The sequence below is a fragment of the Hibiscus syriacus genome, unplaced genomic scaffold (genome assembly GCF_006381635.1).
Source record: "Hibiscus syriacus cultivar Baekdansim isolate YM2019G1 unplaced genomic scaffold, ASM638163v2 tig00111096_pilon, whole genome shotgun sequence".
In the NCBI taxonomy this organism is placed as follows: domain Eukaryota; kingdom Viridiplantae; phylum Streptophyta; class Magnoliopsida; order Malvales; family Malvaceae; genus Hibiscus; species Hibiscus syriacus.
This window is the reverse complement of record NW_024062981.1, coordinates 754472-775738: the sequence shown is the minus strand read 5'-3', so window position 1 is coordinate 775738 and position 21267 is coordinate 754472. Positions and strand designations below refer to the sequence as shown.

The following is a 21267-nucleotide window of genomic DNA, read 5'->3' as shown; positions in this document are numbered from 1 at the left end:
AAAAGATTGAAAGCTATTTGTCATGGACAGATGTATCAAATACGGATGATGAAGTCTCATGAAAAGAAAGTACATCCAAGAGAATTCCAAGAGGGTGATCTAGTACTAAAAAATATCTTGCCTATACATAAAAATTTCCGTGGGAAATGGATGCCTAATTGGGAATGGTCATACGTTGTAAAAAAGGCCTTTTCCGGAGGAGCGTTGATCTTGGCAGAAATGGATGGAAAAATTATGAGAAACCCAATAAACTCAGATTCTGTCAAGAAATATTATGCTTGAAAAAAATGAAAAAAATAATAAAAAAATAAAAAAAAGAGTCAAGATGAAAACCCGCAAAGGGCGTCTTGCAACCAAAAGAAGGATTTGAGTTGAAAACCTGAAAGGGCGGCTCAAATGCATGTTGATATTAGGCATCTGGCAATTGAACCCTCTTAAGATTTTGATAGTTTGGGAGGAACTTCACATCTACAAGCATTCTGACAACGTTTGAGATCTTCCAGACAAAAGCTTACATCAGTACTCTAAATTATATCAATTTGATTAATTTAGAAATACTTATGCTAATAATTTGTTGAGTCATTTGAATTTTTATCATTCTTATGCTTGCCATAACTTTGAATACAATTCTATTTATTTATTAATAAATTCTAAGTTTAGTTTCTCTAAATTCAATTATTTTTTTGAGATTCAATTTATTTTCGAAATTCAATTTATTCTTTTATCTTGTAAATGGATTAACATAATTTTGAAATAAGCTAAAGATTTCTGAATATAACTTTATGTTAATACTTTTAAGTGCATGGAATACAAAGTAAGTCTTATTAACGTTTGCAATCATTGTTGAAAAGCAAACAAATCATTACCATCATAGAGTTATTTGGAAGAAGAAATATGTTCTCAATTGGCAGATTATGAATATAGCCCTTTTCCATACAGCAGTACAAAAATGCTTCGAATTTACAAATTCTAGCTCTACATCGTATAAGTACTATGATGTTTTGGTCCAAACACCAACTGAAGCAACCACCACGTTATCATAGTAGAAATAAAGAGACCCAATAGCATCTTCTGGAAGTGTTCTTTGAGATATCTGATCTGGTTCAGTAAGAACTCCAAAACCAATCATTGGATTAGGAAGATGAACTGCATGATTATCTTCATCAAGAAGCTTCTTTCCAAGCTACCTATGCTTCTTCTTTTTAAAGAAAATCATAGCCCAAGTTTCGCTTTTTCTTGTAATTGGGATCATTGCATAATATCTTCCTATCTTTTACCGGAAGAAGTGTGTCAGCAGCCTTAGCCATTTGAGTAGCACATATAAAATCTGTCAACTTTGCTATTGATGAATCAGGACCACATCTCTATGACTATTGAAGACTTAGCATTTGAGTATCCCATTTTCATCAAGTATAACAGTTTACTCTCCTCATCAGAATCAGAATTCAAGATTTCCTCAGTATCAGAAGAACTATTAATATCTGTGAAATCATCTTGAGATCTCACTTTATAATTAGATGAGTAGTTATCAGAATCAACATGTTACATGACTGCAAACTTTTCAAGAGCCTGTGCCATTGAGTTTTGTTCTCAAGGGGTTTTGTGACATTATATAAAAATAAGGCATATCTACATCTACATTTTTCAAAGATGGTAGATTCTCCGATTCGAAAAAGAAAGATTTATTGGATTTCTACACAACTGAAGAAAGACTAAGTTCACCAATTGGAAATCAAATAAAGATAAACTTAACATTCATGCATCATATTTAGGCATTTGCAAAAATATGTGCATTTTCGTTCATTTTATCCATGTTGAATTTTGACAGGAATTTCAAAGATTTTAGCAAAGATTCAAATCCATCATTCAATGGATCAACATTTCCAGAAGAGTTCATAATGAGAAGAACTCATCTGAAGAAGGAAGAAGAAGTTCACAATGAGAAGAACTTGTTCAACTTTTTGCTTAAATTCATCACTCGGTGGATCAGCAGTGCCAGTTAGAGTTCATAATGAGAAGAACTCATCTGAAGAAGAAAGAAGAAATTCATAATGAGAAGAATTTGTTCAACCTTTTGCTTGAATTCATCATTCGATGGATCAACGTTGCCAGAAGGTTCATAATGAGAAGAACTTATCTGAAGAGGAAGAAGAAGTTCATAATGAGAAGAGCTTGTTCAACCTTTTGCTTGACTATATCACAGAAGAAGATAGATCGGCAATAACATTTCCAGTTAGAGTTCATAATGAGAAGAACTCATCTGAAGAAGAAAGAAGAAATTCATAATGAGAAGAATTTGTTCAACCTTTTGCTTGAATTCATCATTCGATGGATCAACGTTTCCAGAAGGTTCATAATGAGAAGAACTTATCTGAAGAGGAAGAAGAAGTTCATAATGAGAAGAGCTTGTTCAACCTTTTGCTTGACTCTATCACAGAAGAAGATAGATCGGCATTAACATTTCCAGTTAGAGTTCATAATGAGAAGAACTCATCTGAAGAAGAAAGAAGAAATTCATAATGAGAAGAATTTGTTCAACCTTTTGCTTGAATTCATCATTCGATGGATCAACGTTGCCAGAAGGTTCATAATGAGAAGAACTTATCTGAAGAGGAATAAGAAGTTCATAATAAGAAGAGCTTGTTCAACCTTTTACTTGACTCTATCACAGAAGAAGATAGATCGGCATTAACATTTCCAGAAGTGTTCATAATGAGAAGAACTCATCTAAAGAAGAAGAAGAATTTCATAATGAGAAGAACTTGTTCAACTTTTTGCTTAAATTCATCACTTGATGGATCAACTTTTCCAGAGAAAGTTCATAATGAGAAGAACTCATCTGAAGAAGGAAGAAGAAGTTTATAATGAGAAGAACTTGTTCAACTTTTTGCTTAAATTCATCACTTGATGATCAACTTTTCCAGAGAAAGTTCATAATGAGAAGAACTCATCTGAAGAAGGAAGAAGAAATTCATAATGAGAAGAATTTATTCAACTTTTTGTTTGAATTCATCATTTGATGGATCAGCATTACCAGAGAAAGTTCATAATGAGAAGAACTCATCTGAAGATGAAGAAGAAGATCGATCAATATCAACATTTCCAGAAGAAATTCATAATAAGAAGAACTCATCTGAAGAAGGAGATAAATTATCATCCCCAGTGGAAAAGTACATAATGAGAAAAACTAATCCCAAGGAAAAACTTGTTCAACATTTCCGAGTGAAGTCAAATAAAAAAAACTTATTGTCTTTTCGTCTTTGCTCTATTCTCGTTAACACAAGAATGAGCAAAGAGGGGCAGCTGAAGACACTAGTTTTTTTCTTATTTGCTTATATTATTATTATTATTATTATTATTATTATTATTATTATTATTATTATTATTATATTATTTATATTATTATTAAATAATTAATTAATACATTGCAGGCCCAGAGGCCCATTTACAGACCCAACAATAACCGGCCCAGTTACAACAGCCTAATGGAAACCCTAAACCCAACTAGGGTTTCAACATCTTCATCCAGCCGCCTCTCTCTTTCCACCGTTGGATCTAACTTGATCTAACGGCCCAGATGGCTCCAGACAAAACCCTAGGGTATCATCACTCTAGGGCCACGCGGCCGTCGTTGCTTTTGCCGCCAGTTCACTCTGTTTCAGTTGCTGCCACGACGTCCACCAAAGGCTTCCAGAAGAGCCCTTCCAGCCGCACACGTCGCTCTACAGTGAGTCACCACTGGAAGTCTGGTGACTCACTAAACAACCACCTTATTAACTGGTCTGAGGACCACACCGTCTATGGCTATAAAAGCCATCGACCACCTGCAAACAGAAGAACACGACAGCAACCCAAGAGAAAAATAGAAAGTAAAAAAAAAGAAGAGAATATACAGAGAGCAACTCAGCAACCATAATAGCAAGGAAAATACGAGGGATACTTACCAACGAAGCCCCGCCGTCGCCGGAGTTCACACGAGCCTCCAAGCATCACCAAAGGCCTACGAAAACCCGAAGGTATTTTCGTAGATTTGCTCCGATCGGGAGTATTTTAAGAGAAACGGTCATCGGAACCGTCAATAGGACGGTCCGATCTATATTTTGGTGTAAAAAAAATTTTCCGACCACCGGATGCGGTGGCCGGTGGCGGGTTCAACACCGGCGAACGGCTGTCGGTCGGTGCCGCTTCTCTCTGTTTTAGAGAGAAGCGAGAGAGTTTTATAACTCTTTCATTTAGAGAGAAAGTGAAAGAGAGAAATGGCCTTAAGGCCGTGGGGTTTGGGACTTAAATACCCCTCCTCGAACCACGCCGTTTTGGGGAGGGGTCTGTCTGTAATTAATTAAAAGTTAAATCCCATCCGCAGTCCCTCAGATTTGTAATTTTCTAATTTAGTCACTAAATCAATTTATGATCCTTTTAATCTGGTTTAATAATTTTAATTTTATTTATTTTAGTCCTTTGCATAATAATATATATTTTAGGTAAATAACAGATTTAGTCCTTTAATTTTAATAATTAATATTTTAATCTGAATAGCATGTTTTAATTTATTTTAATTTGACATTCAAATTTAATATAATTTTATTTTAGTCCATAAATTAATAAATGAGTAAAATAACATGGCCGTAGATGTGAGCTCATCTTCTGATAACTAGAGCCACTCTTTCTTCGTCCAGAATCCTGACTTTGTTGATGACTGGACTTGTAGGACACATCAGGAGATACCATTTCCAGGTACCCTTCGCCTCTCACGACAATGGCTATCTTTATTGCCTTCGAATTGTACAACAGGGCAGTAATGGATCCCTGAACATAAATTGAAGAACGTGGTTAATCGGTTATCCAATTTGCAGGCACAGAAAAAACAAACTGGACGACATTACCCTGGTGATGTTGGCATAGAAAACCCTGAGATCGAAATCTTTAAGGTGCTGAAATTCACCTGCATCAACTTCAAAGAGCTGACCATATTTGTTTCGAAGGGCGGCCATTTTTGAAAAGATTGAATGGATTCTTTGAATCACTTCGAAAAGGCCATATACCACCGCCTTTGCCACCTTCCTCGCCGCTACTAATGGCCTCGATTTGTTCTTTCGAGGCTTCGAGGAAGGCTCCTTCGCCTTGTTTGTCGAAGAACCTCTCCAGCTTATCTCTTGAAGTCTGGTTAAATCTAAGAAATAAGCAAAACTTGGCAATGCATGAAGTTAAACACAGTATGGATCAAGTCATTACCTTGAGAACAGCTTCAAGGATCTCAATGCTAAATGTTTCATAAAACGATTCTGGTTTTGCACCACTGACACCGTAAAATACCTCATAATGGTATGGACCATTGACGGGTTGCAATAACTTGACGATGAGCAGTGTCTCGTTGTCATCTCTGTTGATCAAATAAAGAGGAGTCCCAGAAGGAACCCTGATGATGTCACCTGTTTCAATGTTGAAGCTCCGTCTCTAATCTTGGTGGATCATTGGGATTCTTCCACGTCCTGTTCATAAATAAAATTGCAGTGTTCAGTTAAAATTCAAAGGAATATTATGACACAATATTGAAAAGGAAGATTACATAACCTTGAGTGACAACAAAGATAGCATTAACAATTTAGCATCAAAATGGTTTGGGACTAGGAACGCCTTCGGATTAGCGACAAGTAGGGCCAGTCGATAATTCTCAATGCCACGAAGAAGATCAGAGTTGTGTGTGAATTTAGTGAGAAGATCAACTCTTCCTTTCCCAGTCTAGATTGGGGTAGAGAAATGTCCATCTTCAAATACATATGGATTGTGCTTTTCTTCTTCTTCTTTTGTATGTTTTTTGCCTTCCTCCTCCCACCCTCTGTCATGCTCTTTCTCCAATCTCTGTCGGCACCGGAAGCGGCACAGCTGCCGCGCCTGCCCCTTCCTTGTCTCGTGCACCGGCTCTGGCACTCTCTAAATCTCCCGTGAGGATCAAATTCAAGTTCTTTTTCACCCTCTCTTTCTTTTTTATCTCTGTGGTATTCTTCACATTCCATCACACACACTTCTTTCTGTTCCTCATCAAATTGTTGCTGGACTCTGCATTGATGAGAGCATTGTTTTAGCTCTGAGTCTTGCTCAGCAGAGGCTAAGCCGGCAAACAGAGCCGCAACAGACAGGATTAAAATAACGACAGAAAGCTTCGATTTGGCAGACATTTTTTAAAGCGTCGCTTGTTGTTGCAGAGATTGAAGATGAACATTGAGCTTATATATAGCGACAAAGTGCATGCATGCATGAAGACGGGTGTCCACTGTACGTGTCATGACAAGTAAATTCAACTCAATATAATATTATAATTATAATTTATATATTTAAAGGTAATTATAATAATATCCATATTCATTTCTTTAATTATATATTATTTTTATCTAACGAAACTGAAATTATATATACAATCGGATGGAGTCCTCCTAAATATAAGTTGGATCGGGTGAAGGGACTTAATTTTAAGATCGGGTTTTGATGAGTCAAAAACCCAAACCCATGACCCTTTCCGGTTTTTTAGCCCAATAATGATGCGGGTAAATTTATTAGCCCGTAGTTTAAAATTTATTTTGAGATCTACATTATTTATATGAAAGAAGAACTCGTCATGTAGAGGTGACAAGTTCCAACAAAAGTATTTTTTTATTTAAACCCGTCACGTGTACATGATAAATTTTAAAAAAAATATATAATTTTTTATTAAAATCTGTCATATCCGAGTAAAAAGTTCTAAAAATATTTTTTTTATTAAAACTTGTCATACTCACATAACAAGTTCCAAGGCACTATAATAAATGTTATAGATTACTAATTAATTTTTTAATCACCCTAAAAGCCTAAATAATTTACACGATCATTACATGCCTGATTTTGCCTGACCATTTCTATAGCATCACATCAAGTTAAGAGACTTAATTTTTGAATCATGTTTGGATTGGTCAAAAGTTCAACCCGACCCAGCGGATCCCTAATGTCAGATCGAGATAAGGGACAATGAAAGAAACAAGGTCCCTGAAGATTAGCAACTTTGAAACCAGTAGAATCTGATTGCACTATAGAGCGCACATGGAGGAAATTGGTGAGTGGTAATTTCATGAAGGTAAACTAGGCAGCATAAATAGCCATGCTCGAGTAGTAAAGTGTTTAACCTTGGACGTTAAAATACAATCCAAAGATTTCATTGCAACACCCACCAACCACATTAAACGTTAGATGCAAACCCTGATAAGAGTATTATAGATGATAGGCAAGATCCATAGACCATATAATTCTGTAGCCTCCGATGAATGAGATCGAGATTCTTTAAAGGTCAGGCATGCCCTTCCCAATCTTTGGATCATGTCTTCTCCAACACAAGATCCATCGGAGTATCCTTCGGATCACCTGCAAAACAATGCGCACAAAATAAGTTGAATGAAGCAAGTGAGCAAATTTACTTCATTTTGCTGTACAAGTTTCTCATGGTAAACCATTTACACGACAATCCATGATATTTGAACTACAAACATCTAACATCTTTAAATGCTTATGAACAGAAGCCGTTAATGATGTTAAAAAGTGCATATGCGCCTGAAACCTTAAGGGGAAGATATCATGATCAAACTAAACACAACAGAGAAGTAATAAAACAGTCTTTGATATATTACTCCATCCGTTTGCAACATTTACTATATGCCTTTAAGTATTACTCACAAAGAGGGATTAAACTCAATATCAAAAAACTACCCCCCCCCCTAAGTGATTCGATAAATTTTCTCCCCTCAGCCATTGACTACATCTGAACTTGAGAACACCATCTTTACTGAACTTCAATGATCATACAACGATAATAATAATACGCAATGAGAATACAACAGCGTATCATTCCAGTTCCTTAAATTTCAATCTAATTACAAAAGATGTAACCAAGCATGCATGTATAGGAATATTTACAAACTTAGTCCATATATATCAAAGCTCCTAGTTTCAATTCTCAATTTATTGCCATTTCTAGAATTGAATCTACAAGGAGAAGGCTAGTTGTTGTAATTGTTATGAGTAACAAATGGCAAAAAGTTATCTTCTAGTTCCTTGAAGAACTACTTTTTAGTTTATATTAACTGTGTGCCGTGTTGAGTTTTTGACCAGTTTTTAGCCTCTTAACATGTGCATAGATAGCCTTCTAAGTTCTAAGTTAATATCTTCCGATACCACATTACCACTTCACTGATCACTGAACTAAAAACCAACTGAATATGTTCACAATTTCCAGCCCATTGACACGGTAACTTTTGAATTCATATGATTTTTTCTATATTAAGCTGAAATGCTAGCTATATATATATGGTTGAAAATCAAAGGTTGGCACCGAATGGTGCATGAAAATCAAAGTTTGGCACCGAATGGTGCATAGTTTAAAGAAGTCAACTTTTGTTGATAATTTGGTAATGGGAAAATTATAAATTTAGTCCATGCACTTTAGAATATTTACAAAATTAATTCTTAAGCTTCAACTATAAATACCCTAACCCATTAAGCTTCAAAACCATCCCAAATCAATCTAGCTTTCTCCCAATACTAGAGAATTTAGCAATGTTTTTAAAACTGGACCGGACATTGAACCGGTAAAGGTAATGGTTCACTGGTTCACTAGTTCAACCGGGTTCAACCGCGGTTGAACCGGATTTTATATAAAATAATATTTTTTTTTAATTTTACATAATATTCAAAGCAATATTAATATATATGTAACACTTTTTTTAAGTTTACAATATTAAAAGGTATAAAAATATCACAAGTCATAACATATATAAATTAAAAACCATAAAATCAAGTGAAACAAAATGATTCAAATCAACTACAACATAATATTTAAGGTAAAACATATTAAATAATAAATATAATTATATAACTATAATCAAAAAAATAAAATTGGGGCTTAAAAAATCATAACAAATGATGTTATTTGGTTTAATTTTTTTAAAAAAAAAAACAATCCCACATTGTTAAGAAACATAGAAGAGCATCCCAAAAGTTTAAAGAGTAAAAATATGATAACAAAACAATCCTGCATGTCTAAGAAACATAGAAGAGCATCATAACTTACTTCTATAAATAATAGATGTAATTTGACATTCAAAATCATGGAGTCTTTTGGTGAGCACAGAGCGAACTATTCTTTCGCTTCAATTGAGCTCAAATTTTAGGCTTCAATCGAATTTCTAAATTTTTTTGAGTTCGAACCTTTTCGAGTTTAAGTTTTAATATTATATTTCGAGTTCGAGTTGAACTTGATAATTTTTAGCTCGTGAGTTTATGAGTCGAGTTGAGCTTACTTTTAAAGTTTTCGAGTTCGAGTCGAGCTCAGCAATACTCGAATTTGACTTGGCTTGTTGAACAAATGACGTCGTTTGGTTTAATTTTTTTTAAAAGAAAAAAAGTGAACCGGCAGTTCAAACCAGTTTTGCCGGTTTTCAGCCGGTTCACCCTGATTTTGCCGATTTTCAGCTGGTTCACCCCGGTTTTATCGGTTTTCAGCCGATTCTACCGGTTTTCAGCCGGTTCATTGCCAGCCCGGTTTTGTGAGGTAACCGGACCGGACATGCCACCGATTCACGGTTCAACCAATTGAACGGCCGGTCCGGTCCGGTCCGATTTTGATAACCATGGAATTTAGAGAGTTTTCTTTAGAGTTGTTTTCTCTTTTTTATCAAGAGAGAATTGTTATTATTTTCTCCTTGTTAGATCGAGAGAAGTTGCAATTCTTATTTTCTTATAGTAAAATTCTTCTACCGTTGCTCGTGGTTTTTACCCTATATTATTTAGGGGTTTTCCACGTAAAATTTATGTTTTTTTTATCTTCATTTTTATTTTCTCAAATTATCAGTTGCAATTTTGCTCTATCCGATAGTCGTATTCTGCAACAATTGGTATCAAGAGCAAGATTTGAGTGTGTAATATCTACTTATTGTCTTTGTGGTTACCACTAAAAGGTGGATCCTCCAACATAAGAAAGTAATAAGGTATTACCCATTCTTTGAAGGTTCTATAGAACTATTCACGATAGTGAAATAGTGGGAGCTATTCGTAATAGAAGCTATGGCAACGAAATTTGATATTGAAAAAATTCAATGGGAGAAATTTCTCATTGTGGAAATTGAAAATGAAGAACATCCTAAGGAAAAACAGTTGTCTAGCAGCTATCAGTGAAAGGCCGGTAGATTTCAAAGATGACAAGAAATGGATCGAAATGGACGAGAATACTATGACAAACTTTCATCTAGCATTAGCAGATGAAGTATTGTCAAGTATCGAGGAGAAGAAGACAGCTAGAATGATATGGGATCATCTCACCAAACTGTATTGATGGAGTAAAGAGGTATCGCTTGTGGGATCCCACTGCTCACAAAGTGATCATCAGTAGGGATGTTATCTTTGTAGAAGATAAACTATAAAGAAAAGAAGAAGATAGTAGCGCTGAAAAGTCAGAGACTACACAGATACATGTGGAAAATGAGGTTGAACAAGGAGATTCTTCTGAAGCAGAACCAACACATGATGAACAAGAACCAGAGAGTTCTGAAGCTCCAACAACTTGTCAATCAGATCGTGTGAGAATACGTCCCAATTGGCACTCAGATTATGTTATAGAAGGAAATATTGCATACTGCCTTTTAACAGAAGACAGTGAGCCATCAACATTCCAGGAGGCAATAAACAACTCAGATGTTTCACTATGGACGATGGCGATGCAAGAAGAAATTGAAGCCCTTCATAAAAATAATACATGGGACCTTGTGCCACTACCACAATGAAGGAAGCCAATTGGTAACAAATGAGTCTTCAAAATCAAGTGAAATGGTAACGATCAAGTTGAGAGGTATCGTGCAAGACTGGTGGTCAAAGGATATGCTCAAAATGAAGGTATTGATTTCAATGAAATATTTTCTCCTGTGGTTCGACTAACAACAGTTCGAGTAGTCTTGGCAATGTGTGCTACATTGAACTTACATCTAGAGCAGCTAGATGTTAAAACAGTTTTTCTTCATGAAGATCTTGAATAAGAGATTTATATGCTCCAGTCTGAAGGTTTTGAAGAAAAAGAAAAGAAAAGCTTGGTTTGTAGGTTGAACAAATCTCTGTACGGTCTAAAACATGCGTCGATGTGTTGGTATAAGAGATTTGATTCCTTCATTATGTGCCTTGGATACAACAAACTTAATGCAGACCCTTGTGCTTATTTCAAGAGGTTTGGTGATAACGATTTTGTTATATTGCTATTGTATGTGGATGATATGTTGGTTGCAAGACCCAACAAAGATCATATTGAAGAATTGAAGGCACAACTGGCTAGGGAATTTGAAATGAAGGACTTTGGATCAGCAAACAAGATTCTAGTGATGCAAATTCACCTAGACAGAAGAAATAGGAAGATTTGACTTTCACAAAAGAATTACTTGAAGAATATCTTGTCACAATTCAACATGCAAGATTGTAAGCCAATTTCTACCCATCTTCCTATTAACTTCAAATTATCCTCCAGTATGAGTCCTAGAAGTGAAGAAGAGAGGATGGAGATGTCTCGAGTGTTGTATGCATCGGCAGTGGGAAGTTTAATGTTCTCTATGATATGCACAAGACCAGACATTGCCCAAGCAGTGGGAGTGGTTAGTCGGCACATGGCGAATCCAGGCAAAGAGCATTGGAATATAGTAAAGAGGATTTTGAGATACATCAAAATGACCTCAAATGTTGCAATATGTTACGGAGAATCAAAATTACTTATCAATTGGTATGTTGATTCTGACTATGCAAGGGATTTGGATAAAAGAAAATCTACTAGAGGATATGTGTTCAAAATTGCTGGTAGAGCCGTAAGCTGGGTTTCAAAATTGCAGTCAGTTGTGGCTACATCCACAACAGAGGTAGAATATGTAGCAGCTACACAAGCCAGTAAAGAAGCAATTTGGTTGAAGATACTATTGGAGGAGCTTGGGCATAATCAATAGTATGTCTCTCTGTTTTGTGACAGTCAAAGCGCCTTGCATCTAGCAAAGAATCCAACATTTCATTCAAGGACAAAGCACATACGGGTTCAGTACCATTTCATTCGTGAAAAGGTGGAAGAAGAGACGGTAGATATGCAGAAGATCCATACCAAAAACAACATAGCATTTCATGACGAATGCGATCAACGCTGATAAATTTTCTTGGTGTCGATCCTCTTGTGGCATGTCAGAGACGTAAGCAACATGAAGGTACAAGGTAGAAATAATGGTGTGAAGATATGATTATTCCAATCAAATCTTCAAGTGGGAGATTGTTGAAAATCAAAGGTTGGCACCGAATGGTGCATGAAAATCAAAGTTTGACACTGAATGGTGCATGGTAGTAGCAAACTTTTGTTGATAATTTGGTAATAGGAAAATTATAAATTTAGTCCCTATACATTAGGATATTTACAAGTTTAATCCTTAAGCTTCAACTATAAATACCCTAACACATTAAGCTTCAAAATCATCCCAAATCATTCTAGCTTTCTCCCAATACTAGAGAATTTAGAGAGTTTTCTTGAGAGTTGTTTTCTCTTTTTTATCAAGAGAGAATTGTTATTGTTTTCTCCTTGTTAGATCGAGAGAAGTTATAATTCATATTTTCTCATAGTAAAATTCTTCTACTGTTACCCGTAGTTTTTACCATATATTATTTAGGGGTTTTCCACGTAAAATTTGTGTCTTCTTTATCTTCATTTTTATTTTCTCAAATTATCAGTTGCGATTTTACTCTATCCGATAGTCATATTCTGCAACATATATTACATATAGTTGCATGGAGGGTAAAAGAAAAAGGATAATATTCCACATAAATTGGGGAAGAGCAATACCTACTGTAGGTCTTGGTGTTGTCCTTATCTTCAAGATCTCAGGGCGAGGAATTATAGACCCCGAAGCTCCTATACCTCTAGATACTCTCACCTTAGTTCTGTCTTCAAAATATTTAACTCCAAACTTGCAGGGCTTCCTACATCAATATAATCCATAAAAAAACTACTCTTATTTGTCCTAACTACTTTCAAAATATACAATCATACTCAAAGCCAAAACCCAGTAACAGGATCAAGAACTTGAACATTTGAGGCATGAAGTGGAGCCACGACTGTAAATATACCACCTTCATGACCTGGACCTTGCTTAATGTGTTTTTTCACCTGTAAAACAGGGGAATTTTAAAAGACAATCCTTCCTAATAACAGAGCAAGAATTGTATCTTGAATTTTGAAGAGAGTCTGACCAGATTTTCCCTTCAACAATTACACGATTTTGTGAGCGAATAACGCCAGTTTCACCTTTATCTTTGCCCCTGATTATCATCACCTGCCAATCCATTACAAAAGGGGGGGAACATATAATTGATTTCGAATTTAACTTAAATTTGGAATAACGGAAATGGAAATTTGGAGTCAGATGCTTACATTGTCACCCCCTAAGAATTTTACAGTGCCTAATAAGCTTCTCAGCTGCTTTCCAACCCATTTTAATCCCTAACTCAAAAGCTTCAGAAATTCAGAACAACTACATGAAAAAAAGAAGAAAAAAAAAGGAAGGTTGATGATGACCTTAGAGAGCTAAAATTTGCAGGAACTGGGTCTAAAACAGTCCTGAAGACACTCAATTTCGTATGATGCTATTAATATTATTAGATAATATTACAAATTATATTATATGATTATATGTATAGTGTTATTAATTTTATTATTTCAATCTTATACAGGCCCAAATGTTCCAACAGTCTACTATGGCCCAAACCCATACACGTAACCCAGTTGGAGTTAGGGTTTCCAGAAACCCTAGCAGCTTCCCTCCTTAGCGCCGCAATCCTTGCCTCACGAGTCCTCGCCACCCACGCTTCCCTTAGCCGATCTTCTCGGCGCCATGAAATCCTCAACCTCACCAACGTCACGCGTGAAGCAAGAACAAATCATAAGAGAAGACAACAAGCATTAGGATTCTAGTCAAGATAGGATTCTAAATATAGTTTTCTCTTTATACTATAAATAAACATGTAATTCTCACGAGAGAGGGGTCAGATTACAGGGGTTAACAGAAAATACTAGGAAACTCAAAGCAACCAAGGCGTTTTTGTAAGATTTTTTTGAAGTGGAAATAAAAGAAAGGTATATCTTTGCTTACCTTTTTGCTCGAGTGGTCCTTGCTTGTGTGCTTATCCGTCGCTTTTGGTTCAGATCGAACCCAAAAAAATGTTTTTGGCCGATGAACTTTTAGGGGAGGGATTGAGACTTTGATCTCGGATCTACCCTCCCCCGAGGCCTATTTCAAAAAACCGATTTGAGATTTGAGTCGAGGGAGAGAGGGGCTGTCAAAAAAAACTAATTTTTCAGGATTTGCCGCCGATGATCGGCGGCCGGCGCCGACCAACGGCGGCCGGCGAGGCGGCGTAAGGTCGTTTTCTGGGAATCCACGGCCAGTGTTCTTCATGGCCTAAGAACAGATGAGAGAATGGAGAGAAAGGGAGGGGTTCGGCTATTTGAGAGAACGAATGATTTTTACAAAACAATTTTAAGTGATATACTAAAAATCCGCATGTTTTTTTCGTAACAAAAGGAGAAACTACACGTTTGGTCCTCTCGTCTTGTTAAGGGCTCGATTCGGTCCCTAATTTCAATTTTGAACTCAGTTTTCTTTAGGATTCAGTCTCGGTTTCTGATTTTCTTTTAATTCGGTCACCCAAGTTTGTTTTATTTTATTATGATCCTTTATATATATACATTCACATACATTGTTATAGTATGCTATATTTTTAGTTTTTATTTATTTATTTATGCTATAGTATATTATATTATATTTTATGTATATATATATTATTTATATTTCTTTTCCGTTCTTTATATATTTTATTCTACTGCATATATTTTTCTTACGTAAATTTTTATGTATGTTTGTATTACTTATCCTATTTTTATCTATTTATTGGTTCATATTCTTATTCCATTTTTCTTTCTTTATTTTTCTTTATATTCATTCATACTGCTGTGTGTACCTTGTTATTTTCTTTATTCTGTCTGTTTGCCTCATATCTTTCCAAATACTTTTATCTCCCATGTCTTCATTTTTATTTATATATGTATATTAATTATTTTTATTTTCTACTTTCCTCATTTTATTTTACCACTTTTTTTCCTTTTTCCACGTTTCTTGACTTTTAAATGGTTCATTTTCAATCAATCAAATGTAAGTTTTGGATCGTTATTTTACCTTTCAATTTAAACTTTCAACTTTCTTAATTAAAGACAACTGGGAATTACATAGTACCGAAAGGGCGCTTCAAGGGTGCTAATCCTTCCTTGACCGTAATCGACTCCCGAACCCGACATATTTCTGGTAAGACGCATATCAGGTAAAGAAATAGGGTATCCGATCAACCCATTTATTTTTAAATAAATGATCGGTGGCGACTCCAATCCACATTTTTCTAAGTCGAAGCCCAATTCCGGAAACCAACCGAAAGACGGTTACGACAAGTCCCTACAAAAGAAGGCAGTGAATCAAATGGAAGTGTCGCTTGTTCTATCTTTACTTTGTTCGTTGCTTCATACATATGATTTTCTCCGTATGTTATGCGTTTTACGTCGACAAGGAGCTTCTTTGCCTACTATACAGACAGTAGTAGCCATTTGTTTTCCTGCTTTGTCATGTTTGCTTGGAGGAAATATGAGAATCCATTGCTATTTGATTTCATTTTTTGTTTCCATTAACCTTTTATGCTATGGGTTCTTTTTTCATTTTTATTTTTTGTCAATTTTAATTATCACAATCAGGAAGTGGTTCATGATTCATCATAAATATAGATTCTTTATTGGATTCACAATCTTAAGAAAATGAAGAGAGCATTTACGTTCATACATTTTGTAGTAATTATAATCTTAGAATTGACATTTATAAGATAATATGTCAATTTTTCTTAGTTGTTGACTACACACATCTTACATATACAACAACTCAAATCTAGGATCTTAAAAAAGAACGACATTTCTTCTAACCACTGAGGTCACTAAATGAGTTCGATCGATCTTATTAATTAAAAAATAGTATTGTTGAATATTTTAAACTGAACTACCAAAGCAAAAAAAATCCATAGAAGGATGGTGCTATGTCCTTAAGGCCCTTTGAACTTAAAAGCCCAATGATTTGCCGCCGGTAAGCTTAAACCATCTAACCGTCATTAACTAAAACCTTAAAAAAAAGAACCGTTCCATGAAAGAGCAAAAATGGATGATCGGGTCGAAGAGTGTGAACACGACAACGGCAATCCACAAGAAGATGCTCAAACGGAAGAATTTGAACAAAATAATAAGGACATGGAGGTTGCTTCGGCCCTTGTTTCCGTCCACCCGACTGTTATAGTTTATGAGAAATAGAAAGGATTCAAGAAGAAGATAGTAGAGAAATAGAGAATTCAGAGGAAAGAAATACTTCATTCATAACTTGAGAAATCAATTGTCTCTACAGCAGTATTATTTAGTTGCAGGGCTAAAAACGTAAATTGAAAAGATGCCAGTTGTCTGTCCTTATAACAGACTAATTCTTATCTTCTTTCTCCTTGCAGGATATTGAACCACATGACTTGGGCTGCTTCAACTCGTGCTGAAAACTTGGACAGATCCGACTCTGATTAGATCGGGTACACGAGTGACTCCAATTCAAAGGGTAAGTATGTCAGGCCCCTTTTTCGTGTTTCAATCCCTAAATCCCCTTTTCAATTTCCTCCCGTGCCTCAATCCCTAACCCTTGACTTCTGCTTTCCCCAATTCCTTCTTCTCGTCTACGCTCATCTCCTCCGACTGTGACACCAACCCAGAACTCAGTTGCAGTCGCTGTCGGGTCAGACCTTCGTGTCTTCAATCTCCTGTAAGCTTTTGTCTCCCCTTCCATTATCATGCCTTTATGTGTAATCAATTTTAGCTTGCTTAAAATTCCGTTAAGAAATGAATAATGTTTTAAAGAACAAAAAATTGGGGGTTGACAGAGACAATTGTGCCGTGTCTTTGATGGATGAGTCGGGTGTAGCTTATCATACTGATTCAATAAGATTTATTAAATATGGAATAAATGGGAAACTACTCGTATCTGCTGGAGATGATAAACTTTTCAAGGTTTGGTCTACCGATTGTTGGCGCTGTATTACCAGTGCGCAAGTTCTTAAACACCGAACTATTTTTTTGGAAAAATTTTACTTTATTTTAGTGATGCATTATGAATATGATGTATGGCAGGGTTTCTGAGAAGAGAGTGAACGCAGTTGCTATAAGCATTGATGGTCTTCATGTTTGTTTTGCTGATAAATTTGGAGTGGTTTGGGCTGTGGATCTCCCCGGGGTCGATGAAACTGAAGCTCCTCTTAACAAGAAGGCTGTGCCTTTGCTTGCTCATTATTGTAGTATCATTATTAGCCTGGTAATAATTAGCTACATTGGGTCATTTCCCCATTTTTTAGAAGGATTATTTCCCTTTTAATTGGCACATGTATGTTGTTGCAAGCATGGATCGTTTGTTAGTTACCAAATTACTAATAGGACTGACTTACAGGACTTTTCACCTGATGGGCATTTCATTGTCAGCGCAGGCAGAGATTTCAAAATTCGTGTAAACCATCATGCCTTAACCTTTCTAGTTACTATAACCACGATAGTTGATATCTTAATAAAGCACCAATGTTACATGCTACTTTTTAGTGACAGGTTACAGTGTTTCCTAAGAAGCCATTAGACAGTGCTCAGATTCAAAGCTTTTGTCTTGGTCATACGGAGTGAGTGAGATTTTTGTGATTTCATGTTTCCTTTGCATTGCTTTGATATCGTACATATGAAAGGTACTATTTCCAAAGAAAAATTTGTGCCGACTTAAGGGACAATAGTATGCTTGAACTTGCTTGATTCCTAGTCGAGGACTCTAGTAGGTTGACTTTCAACCTGTTTAAACACTTTTTTAGCAATCCGAGTTTACTTATATCTCAATTTCTTTATCTGAGAATATATAATTCTCTATTTCTATAATGGAAGATATAGATGTTCATTTTAATTGTGTACAGATTTGTTTCCTGCCTTGCCTTCATTTGCACTCCAGATTCTCCGCAGGGTATTCTTGTGTCTGGAGGTGGTGATTCAACTGTGAGTATTGAGAATTATATTTCTTTAACCTTCTAAGTTGTTTATTGTCTTGTTCTTTAAGTTTCCAAGGTGCAAATTTTGGAAATCAATGAACTTTTCGTATTCCTCTTCAGGTTCGCATGTGCGATATTATATCTGGATCCCTCCTTGATACCTGTGAAGTTGATACAAAGGTATCCCTCTCTTGTTATGAGAACTTTTGGAGATTATTGACGATGTTTTGGGAAAGAAAACACTGTCCATCACTATTTTTCTACTTTTAACTTTGCTGTTAAACCTTTTAACTTGGTTTTACTTTTAATTCCTTTTCGAAGGTGGGACAGGTTGAATCAGACGCTACCGAAGGAAACTGTTCAACTGTTACCGACATATGCGCAATTCCCGAATGTACCGTTACTGCAGTCGCCATTCAAAGGTCAGATTCTGAGTATTCTGTATTCTTGTTTTTCTTCTCCTTCAGTGGTCTACCTTTCAGTTGAGTATCATAACAGTCATTCTGTTTTATGTAGTCTGTGGGGGTAAATGCTATTGACCTGTGACCTTCCATCTCGGACTCTTTCTGTCACAAAGGTGAGACTGCAACTTTAACAACAATCTAAACACAAAAGGATTGTTTAACCTGCATGCCTTCGAGACCGGTTTCGTTCCCTTCACCTGACATCATTCTAGCTTGAATTTCACATATCCCGTCCACATATCTAACTTTATAGTTTAATAGAAAGAGGTTGAATCCTGATGTACGCTTAAAGCTTTAATGAAATCTATGGCTAACCATTGTGTCATGTGTAACTTCTAATTTTAGCAAGAGTTCTCAATTGTCGGGGAGAATTTCATTCCTACAAGCCTTGGCTGTAGTATATCCGGAGGATTATTATGGATAGTAACAGGTGCCTCTAAGTCGCGAGGTTCTGATCTTTCATCTTTGTCCCGAGTGAAAGTCGTTTCCGGTCTCAAGAAGAGTTGTGCTTCAGAGCAGGAACCGGCAGTGTTGGCTGATAGTGAAATACTCGGCGGAGCCAAACTGCTGGAGAAGTTGCAGGGAAGTATTTCAATAGATGAAAAGATGTTCTTGGCAGCCGCAGATGATGTTAAAACAGCAAAGTGCAACTTGATAATTAAGCAGTATTCCGATGACAAACAAGAGTTCAGAAAACGAACAAGAAAAGATAAGAAAAGCCAGCAGTGATTCGGTAATTTCTGCGGCTTTTTCCCTTGTGATAATTGAGCATATGTATGACACCGAGATACTTGTAACATCTTTACCAAACTGAAAGTTGTCTGAGCCATATATCGCAGAAGAAAAATTATACGATTTAAAGGGTAATCAGGCATTCATTGTTAAGAATTCTAGGTTGATTTAATCTCTTTTTAGTTCTGTCTTAGGTTCAAATTAGGTTTTGCTTGTTTTGGGATTAAGCATTGAATTTTATAAGCACCGGGTTGTATTGGGTTTTGGTTATTAGGTTATTGCTATTGATAATTTTAAGTCTGTCTTTATATCTTATCTTTAACTTATTTTATATTTTAAAAAGTAAATGAATTCCAATAAAGAAGATATTAAAATTGTCTTTTGGCTTATAAAGAAGAGAAGGTCAACATCAAATGACTTGAGAAGCAATGGTCCCTCCATTATAATCGCCATGAATGGAACAATCACAAGCTTTGAGGTGGGGATTTTGCCCGTGTGCCTTTGCCTCACTCATTGTGCTACTAAATTCTATCGTGAACTTGCATTTGTTTTTTCCTCGACTTACTCTCATCCTATTGCATGTCGACATGTGGCATTGTATGTAACACCCCAGATCGATACGGATGAACCAATTCGACCCGAGGTGTCATATTATAGCCACTGGAGCGACCCACAATCAAAATCCAGTAAAAAATTGAATATTTGTTAAACCATTTCTAACAGTAAAACAATTTATAAATAAAAACACAATTTCAGAAAATCATTCATATGTTAAAACAGAATTCAATAATGTCATTTATCAAATCAAGTTACATAGTCGATACGAAAACAAATATGACTTTCGTGTCTTCTTATTACACTTGTACCGTACTCTTTAAACGACACCGAAGGAACTCCCATTACTGATGACGATAACTGTACGAGATTAACTCCTTTAACCTAAAATGGTGAGTAACAGAACGAACTTTGAAAAAGCTCAGTAATACGGAACTATCAGCTGACGCTAAAGGTCAAGTAGTTATATGGTAAAGCATGAAATTTCCTTAGTAAACCAGGCATCTATAGGTTCTAGTGATGAGTTGGAAAATCCAATAAGTGGTTTTTAGGTAATAGTCGGGAAACCTATAATTCAAAAGAAAGATTTAGAGACAGATTTAGGAGATCGAAAAAGGGTGCCTAATGTGTTCTCACAAAACCAGAAATAAGTGTAGATATAGTTTAAGAAAAGTAGTGATCATTTATTTCAGAAAAATATATTTTAAAATCATTATAATACCCTCCAACCGAATATCAATTTGCAGTTTCCCAAAACTATATCCATAAAGACTTACCCTAGGTCCATTGCGCGTAGGAGCCAACAAAATGGAGTACCTAGTGGCATGCACGCCTACCCAAGGGTCACCTTAGATAAATGAGGAATTACCAGCTTGGTCAGAGTTGAACCTATAGAGACTCCAGAATCCTACCCAGACAGTACCACAGTAAAAATCAGATTGAGTAGTAAACTATAATATCAAAATCGTAATCGAGTAGAATATCGTAAAAGTGACAATAAAGTTTATTTAAACCACATAAATGCCCTCTACTTGTACACCAAAATGCAGTCCCCCAGAACTGCATCCATAAGGACATACCCTATACCCAATGAGTATAGAAGCCAACCTAAATGAGTACTTTGGGGCCTTAAAGCCTACCTAAGGGAGTACTTTGTGGCCTTAAAGCCTACCCAAGGGAGTACTTTGTGGCCTAAGAGCCTACTCAAGAGTAACTTTAGGTTCATAAAAAATTTACCAGCTTGATTGGAGCTGAATCTCCATACATTAGAATCATACCCAGATAGTAAACCAATAAACAGTTTCATATAGTAAACAGTAGTTTCATGATCCATAAATCAGGCATATTTATATAT

General features: G+C 35.9%; 3 pseudogenes; 1 reads left to right on the top strand and 2 right to left on the bottom strand.

Annotated features, from left to right (window-relative positions):
* Positions 1-3611: 3611 nt before the first annotated feature.
* LOC120152949 lies at positions 3612-6176 on the bottom strand (annotated as a pseudogene).
* Positions 6177-7308: 1132 nt separating this feature from the next.
* LOC120152948 lies at positions 7309-14480 on the bottom strand (annotated as a pseudogene).
* A 1777-nt stretch (positions 14481-16257) lies between these two features.
* Positions 16258-19614, top strand: LOC120152960 (annotated as a pseudogene).
* The last annotated feature ends 1653 nt before the right edge of the window (positions 19615-21267 follow it).